This window comes from Pongo pygmaeus, chromosome 13 (genome assembly GCF_028885625.2).
Source record: "Pongo pygmaeus isolate AG05252 chromosome 13, NHGRI_mPonPyg2-v2.0_pri, whole genome shotgun sequence".
NCBI classification, from domain to species: Eukaryota; Metazoa; Chordata; class Mammalia; order Primates; family Hominidae; genus Pongo; species Pongo pygmaeus.
Genome location: NC_072386.2, coordinates 123,247,495 through 123,271,274, shown reverse-complemented (window position 1 = coordinate 123,271,274; position 23,780 = coordinate 123,247,495). Strand labels below are relative to the sequence as shown.

The 23,780-nt window shown below is 50.3% G+C and overlaps 1 protein-coding gene across 1 annotated transcript in view; it reads right to left on the bottom strand.

Annotated features, from left to right (window-relative positions):
- Positions 1 to 23,780, bottom strand: part of CFAP77 (cilia and flagella associated protein 77) — a 160,616-nt gene that overhangs the window by 5,512 nt on the left and 131,324 nt on the right. The gene's annotated exons all lie outside the window — the stretch shown is intronic.

Here is a 23,780-nt window from a genome sequence, read left to right as displayed (position 1 = left end):
GAAGACACAGAGGAGACATGTGAAGACAGAGGCAGAGATGAGAGCGATGTGGCCACAATCAAGGAGCATCAGGAGCCCACTGGAGCTGGAGGAGGTAGGGAGGATTGTCCCTAGAGCCTCCCAGGGAATGTGGCCCTGACGACACTTTTATTTTGTTGGTCTGGACTCCAGAACTGTGAAAACAAACATTTCTATGGTTTTAAGCCACCAAGGTTTGTGACAATTTGTTATAGCAGCCTCTAGAAGCTAATACAGCCCTCAAGCCATTCTCTGGGCAAATCAGCATGCAGCGATGGTGGGCGGGGCTGTGGCTGGCCCTGCTGGTGGCAGGAGGCTCACCAGCACCCACTCATCTCATACCCCAAGAAGGTGGCTGGAGGATTGAAGCCCTAAGGAGCTGCTCAGTCTAACCACACAAGGACAAAAGGAGAACCCTGATGAGAAATTTTCTTTTTCGCAATCGCCATTTACTTAGAAACTTCGCTGAAGCAGAAGCATTCACCCATCCATACGTCTAAAAAATATTTATTAAGTACCTACTGTGTGCCAGCAGCTGCTAAGCACACACCCCTTGCACTTCACAGTTCCAAGTTCCATACTCCCCTTTGTTTTCTAAAGGGGTGTTTGGGCACAAGAGGCTCCTCCCGATGACTAACCACACACATTTTGGCACCTGCTGCGCGCTGACATTGGGAGAGGCAGAGCGCATGTCACCTGTGGTGTCTGATGTGGATGACTTCCCATTCCAACTGGAATCTCACGCAGTGAATTTATCCCAGAAGGGAGCTCAAGGAAGGGCTCATCCTCTACGAAGCAGGGTCTGCTCCTGGCCTGTTCCCTGAGGGACCCCCAGTGCCTGGCACAGAACCTGGCATTTGAGAAGTGTTTAAACAAGGTCGGGTGGGCGCCCAAATGTATGAATGAATGATGAGTGAAGGAAATCGAGAGACTCTGTCTGGCCTCTGGCGGCCAGCAAGGGCTTCTCATGCCAGGAGGAACTTGAACGTGCCCTGGAAGGACTGTGATGAGGGAGGTGGGAAGGGAGAGAACAGAAGGGAAACAGATCCACAGAGGCCAGAGGGGGCCCAGCAAGGTGGAGTCTGGAGGCGAAAACCAAAGGAGATGCTTAGTGCCTGGGCCTGGCAGACACTACTGAAAGCGAACTCAAGCGAAAGTATCCACCTCAGGTGGGATGGGCCCTTTAGAAAGAGAAGGGAGATGGGGCCTATTCTGTATCCACGAAGTCTCCAAATCCCTAACCAAAAAAACAGTTGTCTGTGGAGAGGGGAGTTCCAGTCCTCAACGGGCCTCGTAGCTGGGTGCCTCTCTGCAAAATTTGTCCTGGAGGCCAGAACTGGCATGTTCAGCCCCTTGTCAACAGCAATGCTAGAACAAGAACAGACCTGCTATTTGCTGGGAGCTGTGCATTTATTTCACACAAGCCTTGGAACGCTCGGAGGAGGCCGGCACCATCGTTGTCTCCATTTTACAGATGGGAAAGTGGAGGTCCCAGAAGGTTAAGTCATTTGCCTAATTTCAGCGATTGAACCCAGGGCTGCAAGACTCAAGGCCCCAAGCCCTTCGTCATGAGCTCCATTGCCTCTTATTAAATGCTCATGGAGTCCATGAAACAAAAGTCGCTGGCTGCAAGGTCATGGCTCTGCCCCACATGCACACTCCCCGCTCTCCAAGCAGCCCAGCCACACATGAGGAGCCTGATTACAAGTCAGGCCTCAAGCCCTTGTGTGGTCACGACCCTGTGGACCCCTGGAGTCAAAGGATGAAGAGCTATGGAGCAAGGAATTCCTTCTGAGATGCTTCTAAATTAAGCCATCTGCGGTCTGTCTCTGCCTGGAGCTAAGAAATTGTAACGGCTTTGGCAGGAGACAGCTTTGCTGAATGGAGCTCTGAGCCGCTCTAAGGTCAACGCAGGTAAATAAGAGGCAAGTGCCATAGCCGCCAGCAGCCCTGGGAGCCAGGCGGGCGGGAGGCTTTATCCCGATTGGTGAAAGAGCTGGTCCTGTTCAAATGGGGAGCATTGCACAAATCTAAATAGCATCGCAGAAATAAGGACGGAGTGCTGCCATGCAGTGCCCTGGAAACACACCGGTGAGGAAGGCAGAGCCCACATGGACCCAGGGAGACATCTTGGGAAGCGGTCACTAAACACACTGTACATGTGATTGTTTGTGACATTTAGACAACAGCTTTTTTTTTTCTTTTTTCTTTTAAGAAGGGGTTTCGTTCTTGTTGCCCAGGCTGGAGTGCAGTGGTGCGACCTCAGCTCACTGCAAACTCTGCCTCCCGGGTTCAAGCGATTCTCCTTCCTCAGCCTCCTGAGTAGCTGGGATTACAGGTGTCTGCCACCACGCCCAACTAATTTTTTATATTTTTAGTAGAGACGAGGTTTTACCATGTTAGCCAGGCTGGTCTCGAACTCCTGACCTCAGGTGATCCACTCGCCTCAGCCTCCCAAAGTGCTGGGATTACAGGCGTGAGCCACGGCGCCCGGCCGACAAGAGCTATTTAATAAGATTGCGGACTGGGGAGATCTACCTCCATCTGGGGCTCAGGAAGAGCTCTCTGGGAAGGATGAAGGAGCAAGCCAGGGGCAAAGGAAGGGGCAAAGGAGGAATGGGGGTGAATTCCAGGAAATAAAAGTGAGCCATTGCTGTTATGGGCAGCAGGATGTGGTGGGGGAGATGAGCAGCTACTAGATCCTAGAAGAGATTTCTACTCCATGTGCCTAGGAATCATAGTTCCCTCCTGGGATAACATCCTTTTCCTCTCTGCTACTGGATCAGAATAAAATATTCCCAGAGAGTTAGGTTTGGAAGAGACCTTAGTGATATTGAATCTAACTGTCCCGTACTACAGATGGAAAACCCAAGGCCCGAAGGTGAGAAGTGACCCTCCCAGGTCTCCCGTGAGTCCTGGGCAGAGCTGAGACCAGCCGCCAGACAGCAGGCCCCTTCCTCAGCACCGCAGTCCCTGAACCGAGGTCTCACTTTGCCTCCCGCATCTAGAGCGCTGGGCCCCATTTTCTAACTCATTTGAAAGCATCTGTGCTTTTCCAATCCACTTGCAATGAACCAACTTTTCATTTGATTGATATCCTTAATTGTACCTTTGACATTTCACTAATGTTTACTCTGTTGTTCTTTTTCTAGCATCTAGAGTCGTTGGCTTAGCTAATTACCTTTCATCTTTCTTTTTTTCTCCAATATTAACATCTATATAACACAGCATTAGCAACTGTGTTCCCTCTAAATTCTCTTTTAGCTCATCTCACAAGTTTTGAGTATATTTGTTTTTGCTCAGTTCTCTTTTAATCTAATTTCTATCTAATTTCTGTTTGGATTTCTCCTTTGATCGCTAAGTTATTTATAAGCGTGATTTTACATTTCCAGGCAATTTTATCAGTTAGGTTTGTTACTGATTTCTAATTCAATTTCTTTGTTGCTAAAGTAATCCTCACAAGTCAGACCCTTTGGTATTTATTGAGGTTTTGTATTCTTGCTTGAAAAATCTGTTCTACTTTCAATGAAAAAATCCCCATGTGGAATGAACTGGTGCTATCCTAGAGAAGATATCCATGGGACCTGGGTTGGGACTAAGATGTGGCCCTTGTCCTTGTATTTATGTATTCATGATTTTATTCAATGCTTATTTATTGACCATCCACTGTGTGTCAGAGATGGGGTTAGTCCCCGAGATACAGTGAGAAACCACTAATAAAAATAAAATCACACAATGAATTCTTCAATTAGAATTGTGTTCAGCATTAAAAGAAGTTCCAGGTTCTGTAAGAGCTTATGATACAGAGACTCCAACTCTGATTGAGGCCAGAGAAGGCTTCCCTGAGGAAATAGCACACAAGCAGATACTCAAAGAGAAAGAGTAGCTCGTGATGGGGTCCCACAGCTGAAGAAAGGGCAGAAGAAAGGAACACGTGGTTTCCAGAGGGGAAATGTGAGTGGCCAAAAAACAGGACAGTATGCTCAACCCAGTGCATCATCAGGGAATAGCACATTAAGCAAGAGAATAAGCATTCCACACACATCGGATTGGTAATAATGGGAATGAGTCTGACATGAGAAACGGGAACTTGCATGCACTACTAGCAAGTGTGTTCATCCGTACAACCTCTTTAGAGGGACTTGGCATAGCCAGAATGGCTGGCCACGTGCACACCCTACAAACCAACGAGTCCATGTTTACATACATGCCCTGCAGAAATTCTCAAAAATGTCCACTAAGAGATGTGCATAAGGAATCCTCACTGTAGTACCATGTCAATAAATGCCGGAAACAATTGCATGTCCATCAGTGGGGCCTGCTCGGATGAAGGGTGGTGAATTCAGACGGTGGAACACCTTGTATCCACTACAGTGGACACTCCAGAGAGGCCCTGCCCAACATGGCAGCCCCCAGCCACATGCAGCTATTTCAATGTCAATGGACTAAAATTAAACAAAATCTAAAACTTAGTTCCTCAGTTGCACTAACCACATACCAAGTGCTCAATAGGCCAGGTGCAGCGGCTCACACTTGTAACTTCAGCTTTTTGGGAGGCTGAGGCAGGAGGATCGCTTAAGCTCGAAGTTCGAGACCAGCCTGGACAACATAGCAAGACCCCGTCTCTACAAAAAAAATTTTAGCAGGGCATGGTTGCACCCACCTGTGGTCCCAGGTACTCAGGAGATTGACGGGGAGGATTGCTTGAGCCCAGGAGGTGGAGGCTGCAGTGATCCACGATCTCACCCCTGCACTCCAGCCTAGGTGACAGAGTGAGGCGCTATCTCTAAAAACAAACAAACAAAAAGCCAAAAAAACCCCAACTGCGGCCAGGTGGGGTGGCTCACACCTGTAATCCCAGCACTTTGGGAGGCTGAGGCAGGCAGATCACGAGGTCAGGAGTTTGAGACCATCCTGACCAACATGATGAAACCCTGTCTCTACTAAAAATACAAAAATTAGCTGGGTGTGGTGGTGCGTGTCTGCAATCCCAGCTACTCAGGAGGCTGAGGCAGGAGAATCGCTTGAACCTGGGAGGCGGAGGTTGCAGTGAGCCGAGATTGCGCCACTGCACTCCAGCCTGGGAGACTGAGCGAGACTCCGTCTCCAAAAAAAAAAAATAAAACAACAACAACAACAACAACAAAAACAAGTGGTCAATGGCCCTGAGTGGCCAGTGGCTACTGCAGTGGACAAGTGGATGTAGAACATTTTTATCAGAAAGTTATATTAGACAGTGTTGTTCCAGGTCTATCAGAACCAATGTGCATAAATCTCAAAAACCCAACATTGCATGAAAAAAAATTTACAGAATGAAACCTAAGCATGATTTCCTTGATATGAAAAAAATAAAAAACATACAAAACGCTTCCCTGTTTCGTTCCAGCATATGCGTGAATCTGCTTAGACAGAAAGGGGTGGAAGGAAAAGAATGTTCTCAGAGGTTACGCCAGGCTCTGCCTCTGGGAGGGAGGGGAGTGAGCCCAGGGAGGGAAGCAGAGAGGATTTCAGTTTTATTTCTGTGGGACTATTGCCTTTTCCTCTTTTTCATATGAAAACACAAATGTGGGTTCAAACTGCGTTTGTGGGAGGTGACCTGGGGTGAGGGAGGGCCTCCCCGTGCCACACACAGTTTAGAAAGAGTAACTCTGTTTTATGAGTTTCACTTATTGGAGATATGGGTAGGATTCCAAATTTGGATACAAAGTTTTGCCATAGGAACCGTAGCCACCAGTGGTGGGTGACGTTGGCTTACATATGTGACTTCCCAATGGCCCTTCCTGTTGGGCTTATCCAGCTTCATGGGGGCTTAAATTCACCTCCATGCCTGAGAAAATATCCAAGATGCAGAGGCTCTACCTGGAGATGAGGCGGTGGCCGTTCCTCCTTGCGGGGCAGCACCAGCCTTCTGCTGGGTTGAATGGCTCCGGTCCACAAGCTGAAAAGCGGGCTGCCTTTGCCTTCTTCCCCTTCCCTCTTTCTTTGCCTTCTTACTCTGTCCACCCGACGCCTCTGCCACAGGTGGGGGGTTCAGGCAGCCACAGCCCTGGGGCTTTTCATGTTGGCAGGGCAGGAGCTGTGTGTTTTGTCTTGAGCCTCCTGTCCAGTGTTATGCCTTGCTGTTGCTTGCGAAGCCATCCCAGAGACACATGGAAGGTGTGTGTGTGTGTGTGTGTGTGTGTGTGTGTGTGTGTGTGTGTGTGTGTGTGTGTGTATGTGTACATGCACCACAATGGCCAGAAGAAACCAAATCCGGCGCTGTACAAATTTACAGGTCAATCAGCTTTTCCACAGCACTTTCTGAGTCCAGGTCCCCGACCCAGTCCCACTGCCAGGGCAGCTGAGCCAGCAGATGCCCCCTCCCCATGCACTGGCCACACGAAGGTGCCCTAACTAGACACCAAGCTTCCAGTGCCAGGTCTGGAGACTAACAAGGCAAAAGGGAGGATTTGGGGGGAAAAAACAGATTAAAAAAAATAAAATCTGCCAAAGAGCTAAAAAAAAAATAATGACAGGCATAGAGATTTTAGATTAGTTTTTAAGTGACAACTGCTCAGGTGACTGGGAGAGAGATTTTGCTTTAAAAGATTGAGAGGCTGTCTCCTCTAATGAGAGGCACTTGAAAATTATGGATCAGTCCCAGGTCAGTAATTCCTGTCAAGTTCGGGGCAGCTGGAGGTCAGAGGCCCCGGTAGAACACAGATTCATGTAGGACATCGTGGGAGAGCAGGCTGGGTCCTCAGCTCTGATGTAGCAGGTTGTCGTTTAAGTAATTAACAAGGGTAACAATCTCTCCTGAGACATCTGGTCCCCTAGATTGTTATTCTGCCACTGGCTCTCATTTCTCTGTGGTCCAAAAATAGATGAGCAAGGACACAGGACCCGACCCTCCCTGCTGACACATGCTGCGATTTCAAAGAACAGCCAAGCTCCGCTTGGAAAACAAACCTCCTGCCTTCCTGCAAGGTCTGGGTGAACCATGCCCGGGGAATGGGGAGGAGCAGCGACCTTGAGGGGATGGGGCGGGGGACCATTCGTTTGACAAAGGAGGAGACTGAAGCTCGGGAGGGGTAGGACACCGGCCCAAGGACACTCAGCTACTAAGTGACAGAGCCCCAACTGGAATCCAGAGCTGTGCTCCATGGACTGATTGCAGGACTGTGGGACTTACCGGAGCAGAAGGAAAGCTAGGCATTTGTGCCTTTGAAAATGAGAATTGATTTGCTCCTTCGAGAAGCCATACCAATGGCTCCAGGTCATTCGCAAGGATTAGCGAAGGCCAGTCAGCAGCAGTTGAAATCAAAATTGAACAATGAAGCTGTTTGCTCGACGCTAGGAGCAAAATAATTGGGCAATGCCAGTCCCAAGGTGGGGTGTGTGTGTGAACTTTCCATAAACCTCGGGTCAGCTCCTAAGCTTCTTCAGCTTGTAAGTTCAATAGGCTGCAGGTGAATGAGAGTTGTAGTAGATGACACAGCAGACTCCCCTCGTCTGAGGCCAGACCTTGGTGGCCAATTATCACCCTGTTCTGGCCCATAAAGTCAGAATCTAGGCGATGATCACTCATCTGATCCAACTGGGCTATTTTTTAAAGTGACTCTTTAAAAACAGCTTTATTGAGATATAATTCACATACCATAAACTTCACCAATTTTAACCTGTTCTTAGGATTGTACAAACCACCTCCACACTCTAAGTTTAGAACATTTCATCACCCCCAAAAGAAACTTTATAGCCATTAGAAGTCACTCCTATTCCTCTTCCTTAGCCTCTGGCAACCACTAATCTATTTCCTGTTGGTGTGGCTTTCCCTATTTTGGACTCTTCACATAAATGGAATTATACAATGTGAGGTCTTTTGTGACTGGCTGCTTTCATTCCCTTAGCATCATGTTTTCAAGATTCATCTACGTTACAGCACAGAGGACCGCTTCATTCCTTTCCAGGGAATAGTATTCCTTTGTATGGACGGACCACATTTTTGTTACCCATTCATCAGTTGATGGACCTTGGGTTGTTTCCATTTTTGACTATTATGAGTAATGCTGCTAGAACATTCATGTACAGTTTTTGTGTGGATATATGTTTTTATTTCTCTTGGGTGTATACCTTAGAGTAGAATTTCTGGGTGATACGGGAGCTCTATGTTTAGCCTTTTGGAGAACTGCCAAAGTGTTTCCAACTTGGCTGCACCATTTTTGATTCCCACCAGCACGTATGGGTGTTCCAATTTCTCCATATCCTCACCAACACTTGTTGTTGTCTGTCATTTTTATTCTAGCCAACCTAGGGGATGTGAAGTCCCATCTCATTGTGATTTTGATTTGTGTTTCCGTGATGGTTCATGATGTTGTTGAGCATCTTTTCATGTGTTTATTTGTTTATCTCCTTTGGAGAAATGTCTGTTCCTATCTTTTGCCTTTTTTTTTTTTTTTTTTTTTTGAGACAGAGTCTCACTCTGTCACCCAGGCTGGAGTGCAGTGGCACAATCTCAGCTCACTTCAACCTCCGCCTCCCGGGTTCATGCCATTCTCCTGCCTCAGCCTCCTGAGTAGCTGGGACTACAGACGCCCGCCACCATACCCGGCTAATTTTTTTGTATTTTTAGTAGAAATGGGGTTTCACCGTGTTAGCCAGGATGGTCTCAATCTCCTGACCTCATGATCCACCCACCTCAGCCTCCCAAAGTGCTTAGATTACAGGCGTGAACCACTGCGCCCGGCCACCCATTTTTGAATTGAGTTATTTATCTTTTTATTACTGATTTTTTTTTTTGAGACAGAGTCTTGTTCTGTCACCTAGGCTGGAGTGCAATGGCACAATCTCAGCTCACTGCAACCTCTGCCTCCTGGGTTCAAGTGATTCTCCTGCCTCAGCCTCCTGAGTAGCTGGGATTACAGGTGCATGCCATCACGCCTGGCTAATTTTTATATTTTTAGTTGAGACGGGGTTTCACCATGTTAGTCAGGCTGGTCTCGAACTCCTGACCTCAGGTGATCTGCCCACCTCGGCCTCCCAAAATGCTGGGATTACAGGCGTGAGCCACCACACCGTCCTTATTTTTATTTATTTATTTATTTATTTTCAGACAGAGTTTCACTCTTGTCACCCAGGCTGGAGTACAATGGTGCAATCTCGGCTCACTGCAACCTCTGCCTCCTGGGTTCAAGTGATTCTCCTGCCTCAGCCTCCTGAGTAGCTGGGATTACAGGTGCCCGCCACCACACCTGGTTGATTTTTATATTTTTAGTAGAGATGGGGTTTCACCATGTTGGCCAGGCTAGTCTCGAACTCCTGACCTCAGGTGATCCTCCCACCTCTGCCTTCCAAAGTGCTGGGATTACAGGCATGAGCCACCGCACCTGGATTTTATTACTGGCTTATAAGAGTAATTTATATATTCATCAACACAAGTCTCTTGTCAGACAAATGATTTACAAATATTTTCTCCCATTCTGCTGGTTGTCTTTTTATTTTCTTGATAGTATCGTTTGAAGCACAAAAGCTTTCAAAGTTTGGTGAAGTCTAATTTATTTATTTTTATGTAGTGGGCTATATATTTTATTTCCTTTTCTATAAATATCATCTTAATGTAGCATAAAAAGATAAGCAATTTTAGGAATACCTATAGCAATTTATTTTCATGACCTCTCTAAGGCAGGGATGGCAGTACTGTTTCATTTCACTTAGCTCTAATAGACTGGTGGTAGCTGATAGCCATCCTTTGTTACAAAATATTCTAAGGCTGAACCTAGGTAGGTGAAAAAAGTACACAACGATTGATTAGTAAGGTCTGCCATGGGCACAGGCGGGAGGTAGAGTGCCATGTTTTCACTCTAAAAGATCAACGTGGAGTCTCCCATGGTAACAGTGATGCTTATAAACTCAGAACCGGGGGAGGAGACATCTACACGTTCCTCTGCCCTTAACTCTCTCACTCTTTATGCAACCTCAGGTCACCCGTTCCTGGGGTAGCCAGCGGGTAGGTTGGAGCAAGGGGAGGATGGAGAGATGGAAAGAAAAGAAATGAGGAGGCCAGTAGGGGCTGGGGAAGGTGACCCATGGACTCCCTGCAGCCTTGTGAGTTACTGAGTGGCCTCAATTTGCATGGGGTGCCGGAACAAAGTAAGGACTAACAAAGTTCCCATAGTCAGCTTGGGGAGAATGCCAGCCACTATGAAAAAATCAGTTCTCTGGGTGTAGAGCAGAAGGAGGAAGCTTTTGGGAAACTGCCTTAACCAGGGCCTGTGAGGCAAGAGTGAGGTCCCTGATTAAATCTTGAGCATGACCCTAAAACCGTCCTCAGCCTTAAGTCTGGCTGGGACTGTCCTGCTGCCCAGCACTCATCCCTGGCTGTGCTGGGGCCCAGCAAGAACCTCACATTGGCAGCTGCTGTGCAGGGGCCAGGGACAACTTGGGGAGAGGGAAAGACCCCTTCCCGTTTCCCATCTGCACCTTGGAGCCCCTGTCCAACACACGCACCCAACACACACCCTGCACACACACACCCCAGGATGCAAATGATAACCACCGCACCATCGCTTGTGAAGCTTGACAGAAAATAATGAGAAACACTAAATCTTTTATAAGGTCAACACTTGCCTTAGCCGAGCAGCTGTCAAACAAGAAAAGAATTTAGCGCCGGAGCCACGAAACTTCCATCGGCTCATTAAACCCAACAGGGCCCGGGCCTGGCGTGGCGGAGGAGACGCGGGGCCTTCCGTTTTGTGTCAGTAATTTGCGGTGGAGGAGGCAGAAGAAACAGCCAGCGCCAAAGGGGCCTGGGGGCTGGCTGGGGAATCGTTAGCGCGCCAGGAGCGGCCTCGGCTCCTAATTGGAAGCATTGGGCATTATCAACGGAGGATTTGCCTCAGTTGCCTGACAGCTCGTGGGCCCAAAATGATCGCCCACTTGTCAGTGTAAAAGACCATTAAAAACAAACCATTTTGATTTAATTGGAGGCGGTGCACCGCGGGGCCAGGTGAGAGGCTCGTCAGCCCGGCTCCCCCAAGCTGCGGCCCCCTCTCCCTCTGTGTGATGGGGCTCGGGGGGTGGGGTGGGAGAGTGTGTGTGTGTTTTCCAGACTTTTCGCCTTTCAACAACTGTCTGAGAAAGGAGTGAATGGGAGACGGAGGGAGCTTCACAGCGACAGTGAGGCCGCTTTCAATGGGGTTGTCAACAAAGGCCGTGACAAGCTGAGCCACCGGGGAGGGGGTCCTCCCTTTTCTTTGCAGAACCCAGATGATGGGAGGCTGCTCAGCTCTCTCTTCTGGAGGGGTCCTGCCACAACCTGCCCACCCCTGCTTAGAAATATCAGGACGGGGAGGTCACAGCACAGCCTCATCTTCAGTGGGGAGGAGGACTTTTTCTTTTATCATGAGGACTAAGAAGAAGTTAGTGAAGGGACTGTGTTGACGGAGACCCTGCTGAGGTGTCTTTGTGAACGGGACAGCCCCTACAGATCTGGGGTGGTGTCTCACCAGGGTTCCCCCAGTGGAGGCCAGGGTGCTGACGATGCCTGCTTGAGAATCCTTCATTGTCTCTGTATGAAGAGGGCGCTTCTATCAATATTAACTTAAACTCCTGCTGGGTTCTCCCACCGGGGCAGGTGCCTCCAAGCACACGGATCATCTATCTGTGCGCGGAACCTGAGTGTGACTCGGAGTGGAGATTGCCTGATGCCAGGGACTGTATGTTTTGCATGTTGATTCTCGGTATCATGTACGCCGTGGGTGCTTGATAAATATTAATTGGCACTTGCCAGATCTCAGGTCTATATGTTTGTATATTAATCTCACCCCCATCTCACAACGCGGAGATCTCATTTGCTGCTTTCTGCTTCTCTGACAAGACAACACACGCAGGACCACACAGGGCTGGGGGGCGTGTTAGGGAAAGGGCGGGAGGCACGCCAGCTGATCCCTTCCTAAGCCTCCACTGTTCATTCTGATGAAGGATTGTGCTGGGAGGAGACACCAGCTCCCTGGTGAGCATCAAATTCCAGAGCTCCAAATTTTACTGCTGAATTTAGACAATGGGGATTCCTTAATTACTTTCTCTGGAAATTTACCTGACAGTGCTTTCTCAGGTAGCACAAGGTGCTTATGCAGCCACATGGTTCCTCGGTTGACAGTCTTTGATTTTGTGCTCGGTTGCAAATTAAGTCCTTTGCTGAGCCGTCCATGCAGTGCCCATCAGGACTTTATTGCTCATTAATATAGGCTGTTGAACAACTTCTGCGTTACTGCCAGGGAAGCTGGGGACATACTCAGATGTTTGGTGTCCTCGACCCATGGGGGTGGAGTGTACTGCAGCGAGGTTTGGTGTTGTTATTCCCCTTTTATCTTATTGGAATAATGACCAGGAAGGATTTTTTTCTGGTATCTTTTAAGAAGGAGCAGAACCTTTCTGTGGTTGACGAGGCTAAGCCTGACAAGTCACAAATAGGACTATTAGAGCTAAGTGTCCTCAGCTAGATAGCAAAGATGTTAATGCCACATTGTGGGCATGGTTCTAGGGAAATGTCAGCAGACAGGAGGCCTTCAAAGGTCTCGGGGTAACTCTACTTTTAGAGGCACCCAGTAGACACAAACAAATCTTGGCTGGATGGTTGGATGAACAAACAGATGGACAGATGGCTGAGGATGGATGGATGGATGGATGGATGGATGGATGGATGGATGGATGGGTGGATGGATGGATGGGTGGATGGATGGATGGATGGATGGATGGATGCATGCACGCATGCATAGATGGATGGATAGATAGATGGTTGGATAGATGAATGAATGGACAGATGGATGGATGGATGGATGGATGGATGGACAGATGAGATCAGGAGCCTGGGGATGAGGCAACATAGCCCTTAGGAATGCATCCAAGATTCAGGCACCCTGAAGATCTCTGCTTTGCTCAGCTTAAACTCTAAGTGGAAGAAGTGTTTTACTTTCTTCAATATTTGTACCCTGTCTCCTTCCAAGTGATTTGAAGGTATCTGGCGGATTGCATGCAAGGTGAAACAAGGTATTTAAGGGCTGGGCACAGTGGCTCATGCCTGTGATCCTAACACTTTGGGAGGCCAAGGCGGGCAGATCTCTTGAGCCCAGGAGTTCAAGACCAGCCTAGGCAACATGGTAAAACCCCATCTCTACAAAACATACAAAAAAATTAGCCGGGCATGGTAGTGTGCACCTGTAGTCCCAACTACTTGGGAGGCTGAGGTGGGGGATCACCTGAGCCTAGGAAGTCGAGGCTATGATTGTGCCACTGCACTCCAGCCTGAGTGACAGAGTGAGAGCCTGTCTCAAAAAAAATAAATAAATAAAAAATTAAGGGTTGCATAAAGCATAGTCTGAAGAAAAGTGTAGCAACTCTCAGGCCCCTGGTTTAAACAGACTCTAACTCTTGCTCAATTTCTGCCACATGAAGCCAAATGGAGCACATTCCATCATGTCGAGCATGTTTTATCCACAACAGAAGGGATGACAGTGCACTCGATGATTAGGGACATAGGGCTTTGAGTTCCACAGATCTGAGTTTCAATCCTGGTCCTATCGCTTTCCAGCTGTGTGACCAGGGGCCTCAGTTTCTCACCTGCAAAGTAAGGGTCATACTACCCATCCCGTGGGGTCATTGCCAAGCCCCTGGAATGGTGCCTGGCACACGGTGTAGGCACTGAAGATACAGTGGCTTGTACTGTTATTACTATTATTAGTAGTACACGAATCCGACTAAGCTTCTTCTTGAAATTGCCCTCCAGCAGGGAATTTTCATGGAGGTTCTTGTATTAAGTGACTCAAGTGGCGTTGATAGACAGCTTCAGCCACAATTTTATTTAAAAATATATAGAAATGCAGTGCAGCTTGACAAATCTTCCATGCATGTGGCTAAAGGTAGAGAATGCAGCATGGACTGGTGGAGACCGTGGAGCCTGGGCCGTCCACTGTTGTTGCAACGCAGGGTTCCCCCTTCCAACATTCAGAACTCTGCCCTGGGGTGCAGTCGAGGCCCTGGTTGTCTATGAAGAAATGGTATCTGACTTTGGGAATTTGCAGGGCTGTCATGTAGAAGGGAGAGAAGGTGATTCCATGGGGATCCAGAAGCAAGAAACACAACAAGGAGGTGGAAGGTAGAAGGCAGATTTCCACTGCACTTGAAAAAGAGCTTGCTATGGACTGAATGTGTCCACCCAAAATTCGCATATGGTGTTTGTTTGTTTGCTTGTTTGTTTGTAGAGACAGAGTCTCACTTAGTTGCCCAGGCTGGTCTTGAACTCCTGGCCTCAAATGATCCTCCCACCTCAGCCTCGCAAAGTGCTGGGATTACAAGTGGGAGCCATCATGCTCAGCCAACAAAATGCATATGTGAATCCCTGACCCCCAGTGTGATGGCATTGGAGATGAGGCTCTTGGGGAGTTGATTAGGTTTAAATGGGGTCGTGAGGGTGGGGCCCCCATGATAGGATTAGCATCCTTATAAGAAGAGACACCAGAGTGTGTGCTTCCAATCTCTCTCTCCAGCAAGTGAGGACTCGGTGAGAAGGTGCCTTGGCTATAAGCCAGGAAGAGGACCCTCACCAGAACCTGATCATGCTGGCACCCTGGCCTTGGACTTATAGTCTCCAGATCTAGGAGAAATAAACATCTGTTGTTTAAGCTCCCCAGTCTATGGAATTTTGTTAGAGCAGCCTGACTAAGACAGAAGTTCATAAGCTTTAGGGCTGTTTAACAGACAGAGGCGGTCTCCAACTGCACATTTCCCTTTGAAAGCTCCATCATGCTTCATGTCAAATATATGAAAATACATCCGCCTGCCACAGTAAACACATATTTGAATGTAACTGTAAGAGTGGAGTTGACACCGACCCTGAGAACTGGGGCAGCTGGCTTGCTGAAAATACAGGTTTGGTGGCTGTCCCAGACCCACTGGATCAGAGTCCTGGAGGGGCCCTGGACTCTGCTTTTTTTTTTTTTTTTTTTGAGATGGAGTCTCACCCTGTCACCTGGGCTGGAGTGCAGTGGCGCGATCTCGGCTCACAGCAACCTCGACCTCCCAGGTTCAAGCAATTCTCCTGCCTCAGCCTGCCGGGTAGCTGGGATTACAGGAGCACACCACCATGCCCAGCCAAGTTTTGTATTTTTGCTAGAGACAGGGTTTCACCATATTGGCCAGGCTGGTCTCAAACTCCTGAGCTGAAGTGATCCTCCCGCCTTGGCCTCCCAAAGTGCTGGGAGATTACAGGCATGAGCCACCGCACTGGGCCTTAGACTCTGCATTTTAAACATCTCCTCAGAGGATCCCAGGCATAGCCAAGTTTTCGAATAACTCATCTAAAGGAGCAGCTTCCAGGGCCTCGTCCCTCCCAGAGGCTTTGTTACCCCATGACCCTCCCCTAGCCAGGCCTGTGCCACGCGCTTCACGTGCGTGATTGCACTTGGTCCTCTCTGTTGCCGTCCGCACTTCACAGATGCAGACCTGGGGCGGGCATGAGGCAGGCTGGGACCTGGAGCCGCTCTGCATGGCTGCCCAGCCCACAGACAGACACAGCCCTCCTGCTGGGCTCGGCCTTAGCCTCCCACTTTTAATGCAGTAAGCCTGAATCCGGGATCAGCCGCCTCTTTCCTTTTTAGCCTTGGGGCCAAACTGCAATTTAAAAGATGCCCGAGGTTTTATCAAGGTCTAGAGGCTTTTGGGGCAGTGGGAAGTTTGGTTTATTGCCAGGGCTTAAATCAGCCAGAGCAGGCCCGGCCACGACACTCTGGACACTCATAAAATCCCTCATTCCTGACCGCCCTGCACTTTCCTTCCCGGGCCCCGCATTTAGCCCCGCACTGGCCCCCGACCTCAGTTGCAGGTCTTTAGTATTTATCAGCTCTTTCAGGGCCTGAGGCTTGGAGGCAGCCAGCCAGAGTCCAAGTCCCCACCTGGCCACATGCTAGCTATTAACCTTGGGCACGTGACTTTAAGCTTCCGAGCCTTAGCCGCCTTGCCTCAGAGACAGGGCGACTCATCTCTACCATGTGGGGTTATTGAGAGTATTGACATGAAATGGGATAACTCACAAAAGCACCCAGGCTTGGGCCAGGCGTGGTGGCTCATGCCTGTAATCCCAGCACTTTGGGAGGCCAAGGAGGGCGGATCACTTGAGGCCAGGAGTTCGAGACCAGCCTGGCCAACATGGCAAAACCCTGTCTCTACTAAAAATACAAAAATTAGCCGGGCGTGGTGGCAGATGCCTGTAATCCCAGCTACTCAGAAGGCTGAGGCAGAAGAATTGCTTGAACCCAGGAGGCGGAGGATGCAGTGAGCCAAGATTGTGCCACTGCACTCCAGCCTGGGCAACAGAGTGAGACTCCATCTTAAAAAAATAAAACACGTTATAAAAAGAAAAAGGGCACCCAGGCTGGCACCCAAGAAGGAGTCAGGATGTGTGAGCTGTTGATGTTATCATTGCTGCTGTCTGGGAACTCTTATCTTTAGCATAACTTCTCCCCTCCACTCTCCCAGCCACTGGACTTTGGTCAAACTGCCCACATTTTTTTTTTTTTTTTTTTTTTTTGCACCACCCTAAGGCATCATTTCCTAGGACTTCTTTGAGGAGAGGAGGGGAAGAAGACAGAGTCGGTCTTCATAAAACCTCCCCATTGTCTTACTTTCCCCCTACCCCAAATGTGTTCACTGACGCCATGCGCTTTGCATCTCTGAGGGTAGCCAGTCAGGCTGCGTTTGCAGCATCTTAATCCATTTCACCTGCACTTTTGCCAGAGTTCAGTTTGAATGAACCCTGAGTTTATCCCAGGAAATCATCTGATGCCATTTATGGGCAAGAACCTGCTGCCAGCCCCATATCAGATGGCACCAAGTTAGGTGGCTTTGGGTCCCCACCCCACCAACATCGCTGGGGCCAGGGGATGGAGGCTGACAAGTGGGGACACTCAGAAACCAGAAGGAACCTGGGCAACATAGTGAGACTCTGTCTCTACAAAAAAAATTAAAAATTAGCTGTGCACCTGTAGTCCCAGCTACTTAGGAGGCTGGGGTAGGAGAATCACTTGAGACTGGGAGGTAGAGGCTGCATTGAGCCATAATTGTACCATTGCACCCCAGCCTGGGCAACAGAGTGAGACCCTGTCTCAAAAGAAAAAAAGCTTCAAGGGAGACGTTGAGGAAGATGCTGCTCCCCAAATCCTTCCCAAGCTAGTGGGATTCTCTCTAGATCATTGGAGACTTATTATTCTGGAGATGAGCTAGAAGTCAGAAGAAGAAATTAGGGACCCCCCCAAATTCCATCAACTCCCAAAATTCAACATGAGACTCTTGCTGCCTCTAGAAATTAGAAAGATGTAACTGATGCCCAAGCCAGCTGTCTTACTCATTGATTCTGGTGATTTTCAACAAAAAAGTAAAATATTTTTGCATATAATCAGGGAAAAAAACTTTCTGGATTAGACAGAAAAGGCTCTGGAGCTCTAGGATGAAGGGGGCAGCCAGACTGGGGGTTCCCAGGTTGCAGGACTGATCCTGTTGGAAGTGTCAGCTTCGGTCATCCCTTCACTGTTGGCCTCTCCAGGCCCCACCACAGACACTCCCAGACTCTGAGTGCTGCTCTAGGAGCTTGGCCACTATTCCCCCATCACTCCCCACATACACGAACACCTCCATTCCTCTTGTCTCTGCCCCAGAACTTCAGCTCTGGCTATTTGTGGCTTGCCAGTATTTGAGCAGCAATGCCACCTCACGAGCAGGTGCCTAAAAATTCTACACCTCTGAGGTGCCAGATTATGTAAAACCAATTAAGCTCCTGCTTTTCTGTTTGTTTTTTGAGACAGAGTCTTGCTCTGTCACCCAGGCTGGAGTGTAGTGGCACAATCTCTGCTCACTGCAACCTCCACCTCCGGGGCTCAAGCGATTCTTCTGCCTCAGCCCCACCGAGTAGCGGTGATTACAGGTGCCGGCCATCACGCCTGGCTAATTTTTGCATTTTTAGTAGAAACAGAGTTTCACCATGTTGACCAGGCTGGTCTCAAACTCCTGACCTCAGGTGATCCACCCGCCTCAGCCTCCCAAAGTGCTGGGATTGCAGGCATGAGCCACTGCACCCGGCCAAGCTCCTGCTTTCATCCCTGTAGCAAGTCAGCTCGTTGGCATACTGATCCATGTAGAATGGGGGGTATCTGCATTTACAGAGGAAGTGTCAACTCCATCAGGGCCTCTGAATCATTCTTCCCATTGCCCTGTTTCTGCATGTGACACATTCCATTCCTGCACTTGGTGCCCTACACAGTGACATAAGATGATTCTTATTCCGATGCAAGGAAGCGACAGGATTCTTAAAATACATCACTGGTGCAGAGACCCTTGGGAGGGGCTGTAGATCTGGCATCTGTCCTTCCTGGGGTCGGATACACCTTTGTGGAGGTCGGCCCGTCTTCATTTTAACCGGCAAGCCTTGTGGAGAGGCAGAGGCGGCAGGGTGGACAGACTAGGAGCCCGCTTGAGGGGTTTAGCAGCGAGTTAACTTTCCAGCCAGCTATGATTTGTAAAAGAGCTTAAAGGTGGGAAAGAAAATCCTTTTCTTAGATTCAGCAGCTTTCACTAATCAGCTGCATCTCTGGGTGTCACTGCTTGGCTGGCTGCTGAGATATATTTTTTTCTCTCCATCTCCTGTTCTATTAGGGAGCCAGGGGCCCAGGAGACCCGAGGCAGGGTTAGTCTTCCACGAACAGAGGAGTCTGATCCCAGCGTTCAGAGCACAAAAGCTTGTAAATCAAACTGTTAGCTTAATAGCTTGGGCCATTATTCTAAAGCAGTGGGGCTGAAACCAAAAGCCAAATGAAAATATAGTCAATTTGTTCATACTTTAGTGACTGAACGACTATGTAATGTTGGTGGGTATTGGCGGTGCAGAGAGACAAGGACTGTGGGGGGAGGGGCGGGTGTTCGGGGGTGGGGGCGGGAGGGGAACGTGAAGACCCCCCCCAGATGCTTGGGCAAGCCCCCTTCTAAAATAGATGTTGGGTCTCTAATTATACCATAGACTTTGTAATAAAGATCCAGGCTCCGGAAGTCAGCAGGCTTCGCTGCTGGGGCACAGCCCTGACCTTCATGCCTGAGGGAAGCCGAATATGCAAAACCAGACTTGGCCAGCAGCATGCGAGCGTTTGGTGTGACATCAGGAAGAACTGAGCTCAAAGCTGGGGGTCGAACACTGGGATGAACACCTGGGGAAGAACTCAGAATCTCCATCTTTTAAAAACATTTAGAAAAATAGCCTTACTGGTTTTGGAAAAGCTACATCTACTCATTGAAAAAAATGCAAAACATATACAAAAGAGCATCCGAGAAAGGAAAATCAGCTTCACCCCCCACCCCCCCACCCCAAAGATCACCACTGCTACCATTTGGGGGGCCCTCCTGCTGAACGTCTGTAGGCATTGTGCAGACACTCAGAGATGCTCGGGTGCTTCTCTCCAGACGGGGTCCTGTGGCATGGACTGTTTTGCCCAACAATATGTTATTAAAGTGTCAATAAGTACAGATCAAAGCCATGGTTTTCAAGGTCTCCTAACGTGTACTTGAGCCATCTCTTCATCAGTGGCATCCAGTCTTTCACCATTGTCATCGGCCATAAGCTTTTGGGGGCACTCGCTTCCCGTCTTTGGGTAGAAGGATGTACCGTCTGCTTTGTGTGGCCGTGCACGAGTGGCTGGTTGAGAACCGGAGGAAGCACTGTTAGCCAGGGCCCCAGGGAGGGCTGCCTAGGCAAGTGGTGGTGTCTGGACCCTGCCTGGAGAGCCCTGAGGAGGTTTCTGCAAAAGGCACGGAAGTGGGGTGGGCTGGCCCACGCAGGGCTATGTTTAACGGGGCTATTGTTATGGGAGTGGCCTCCACCCTTCAAGCAAGGTTGGTGTCTCTGGACCATTTCAGGCTGCAGACACAGCGCACCTGGGGACACCCGAGGACACCTAGGGCAGAACTTCTCCAGACTTCCCGGCCCAGGAGCCCAGCTGTGCAGCTGCCTGTGTGTCGGTCTGTCTGTCCATGTCACCCCAAGCCAGCGGCCAGCAGCCCAACGGTGGCAGTCACACCCGAGTCTGGCCTGTTCACCAGCATAGCATCAGTGTGGGGAACAGGGCCCGGCACAAAGGCGCAGGTGGAAAAGATTTGTGAATAAGCGGGTGAATGAATGAATGAATGAATGTTCTCCACAACCATCCTCATGGCAGCTGCCACTTATAGGCAGTTAACATGGGTCAGGCGTTCTGCTGAGCATGGTGCACACATGTTCTCTCTGGATCCTCCCAGCAGCCTGGCCAGGGGAGCATTTGTTAGCCCATTTTATGGAAGAGGAAGTGGGTGACAGACAGGTAAAGCCACCTGACAGGTGGGTGTGGCAGGGTCACCACTTGACCCCGTCTGGCTCTCCCTGGAGTCATGCGTGCACACAGATGTACCACATTACTCCCTGTTGGCCTCGCTGTCTGCCCTGGAGACCTAGAACACCCGGCCAAAGGGCAGAGGAGCGTCTCTATCCCCCCCAGGGCACAGAGGGCATCAGCCCCAGCCCAGCAGCTCCTCCATTCAGGGATGGGAGACAATGAGTTCATGTCCCATCCCCAAAATGGACACCTGAGAAGGATCTGAGCTGCTCCCCCTGCTGGCTCACCCTGGGTTTGGGGTCTGCACCTCCAAGGGACCCCCATCCCCTCCCGCATGGCTCCTGGGCCAGTGAACTGGGGATCACAGAATCTTGGATTGGCAGGAACCCTCAAGAACTAGTTCCACCCACTTATTGTCAGATGAGGAAACAGAGGTCTGGAGAGCCCAGGCATAACTGTCCTGGTATGAGGGCCCCTCGCCAGCTGCTGGCTGAACCCCCTTCTGGGCCCCGGCCACCGGGGGCAGTTGCTGGTGGCACAGACCAGAAAGAAGACATCTCTGTACTGCCCTGCCTGGAGGGAATGCACAGTGGGGGATGTGTCCTTTTCCCTCTTTGTTCCCTCTCCTCTCTCGACCCTGTAAGTGGCCCGGGTCATCCAGGGCGGGGGTCTCGGCAGCCCCTCTGGCAGGGCAGCCCCCTCGTGGCTGGCGGGGTCGGTGCAGCAGCCGCGCCCTGCCTGCTGCTTTTCAGTGTGAAAGGTGTTTAATTATTTCTGACAGAGTTCAGCGTCAACATCTGTTCGTGAGCGGGGAGAGTCCATTTAGGTTATCCATCACCGTGACAGGTTCAACTTTTTTGGAAGCGCTTTTCCCTTCATAATGGGGCTGGGGTGGGGGCAGCAGATCAGCGGCAACGCCAGGCGCAGACAAAGGCCCTCCCGGGGCTTCACACGAGACAGACACCACAGACAGCAGCTCCGCCGGGGGAGGGGGGAGTGGCCCTGGCCGCCCGCCCGGACCCCTGAGTCCAGGCCCAGTTGGTGGCTGCCAGGATGGTGGGTGCTTGGTTTGGGAAGGGGAGAAAGGGGAGGCTCAGCAGGTCTGTAACAGGCTTTTAAATTCTGTCACTCTGGGCTGTACTGGCGGTTAAGTCTTTCATCCCCTCATTCATTCATTCCACAGATGTTTACTGACCCCCTACTCTGTGCCAGGCACCCTGCTGCCCTCTGGGGACAAGGTGTGGAACTGATAGGCACGGTCCTGGGGGGCTCACATTTTACTGAGCAAGATGAAAAAAACTGCCCAGTTAATTAAATGCAGAGTTAAGTGCCGTGAAGGGGAAGAAAGGATCCGTTGGTGGTGAGAATGGGGACCTGTGGGTGGGGCCTGGAGGTGAGGGAAGGGGTCCTCGGGAGGCCCTGGGGCTAGGAAACCCCGGATTGGACCCAGACTCCACTTCTCACCTCTCCAAGCCTCAGTTTCCATGTCAGTAGAATGCGGCATGATATCTATGAGATGAGGCATGCTCAGCCCCAGGTGTATTCTAAGGGCTCAGTAAATACTTTTTGTTGGTGTTACTTCCTGACAAGGAGGGGACTGCATGTGACACCCATAACGGCAGCACTCTGTGGGTCTAAGGGTCTCTGCTGGGTCGGACAGGGCGGCATCCAGGGATGAACCCAGCACAATTCCCCATTTCCCTTGGCCCCAGTTTCCGGCCAGGAGGATAGGGAGACAGCCTGCAGCTTTAACTCCCAGCATCCTGCGAATATCCTCGGAAAGGAGAATACTCAGTAGATACTGTGGCTTGCATGTTGATTTTCTTTCTCATGAGTTTTATGGCCCAATAGGTCATGTGTCTCGGCTTGGGCCCTGCCATCAGACACACCTGGGTTCCCAGCCCCACCACTCTCTGGGCAAGGAAGGTGCTCCCCCTCTGCCTCTCATCTGCACCACCTGGTCAGGACTCTTGTTCTGAGGCTCAAATGAAGTACTATGCACACAGGACCTCACACAGTGCCTGGCACGGAACAGGAGGCCATCATTCCTGGTTTGCTATTGTTCATAATCATATTTCAGAACAACAGTCTCAAGACTGGCAGACCCGTGGTCAGCTGAGTCAAATCCCCTCTTTTGAAAATGGAAACTCATTCTATATGCATTTAGCTCCTTCTCTGGGCCAGGCGCCATGGGACACAGGTGAGTAAGACCGGAGCTCCCAGCACAGGTGCAGCACTGTTACTGGAGCCCTTTCCTTGCTCTGCTGAGGGGAGAACACCTGAGCCTCCTGTGTCCATGGTCTTGAGCTCTAAATCAGAGAGGAGGGGGCTGAGTGGGGCTAGGAGTCAAGGCCTAAAGCAGAGTGTTGCAGAGGGCAGCCCATGCCAGTAGAACGCTGGGTCCCAGTCCCTCCTCAGGCAGCGTCCCCACGGACCACAGGGATTCTTACAGAGAAAAGAGCAGGGAGGTGGCTGGGCGTGGTAACTCACGCCTGTAATCCCAGCACTTTGGGAGGCCCAGGCAGGAGGATCACTTGAGCCCAGGAGTTGGAGACCAGCCTGTCCAACATGGTGAAACCTCATCTCTGCAAAAAATACAAAAATTAGCTGGGCATGGTGGTGCAAACCTGTGGTTCCAGCTACTCAAGAAGCTGAGGCAGGAGGAACACCTGAGCCTGGGAAGTTGAGGCTGCAGTGAAGGCGATTGCACCACTGCACTCCAGCCTGGGTGACAGAGTGAGACCCTGCCTTAAAAAAAAAAAAAAAATAGGCAGTGAGGAAAGACCACAGCCACGGCCAGGATGGAGGCTGTGGACAGAATCCGCTGAGTGAGTGAGAGAGCAGGAGAAGCAGAGGAAGCGACATGGCTGGAAAAGGCAGAGAAGCTAGAGATGAGCCGAGCTGTCGAGGGCAGGAGCGGTGAGAGGAGCTGCGGAGCTGCACTGACTCTCACCACCTCCCAAACGTGCTCCGCCCTGTTCCTCCCTTGACGTCTGCTGTGCACGGAGGCAGCGCGCTGATGGGCGGCGGGGCGCGTGGTCATTGACATATGCTGGCAGAGGCCACTTGGGCAGGACATGAGAGGCCGCGTCAAGGGGGGCAGAGCAGGTTTCTCCCGTGAAGCTCTACAGCCTGTTCCAGTGCATTAGGCTCAGAAAGGCACCGGCCCCTTCATTGTTTAAATTGCAGTTTAATGCGGCACAGCAGCCGGGCCTAGCGCCCAGGAACATTGCTTTGTGCAGCTGTCTTCTCGGGGCCAGGCGACTGCCTTGTGGCCTCCTAGAAAGGCTACCTCTGCCGAGCTGGGCACACGCAGCTCCCCCGGCCCCATCCTGAAGCCACCGTTCCCAAATCTCTCACTTCCCTTTCTCCATACAGCGCCCC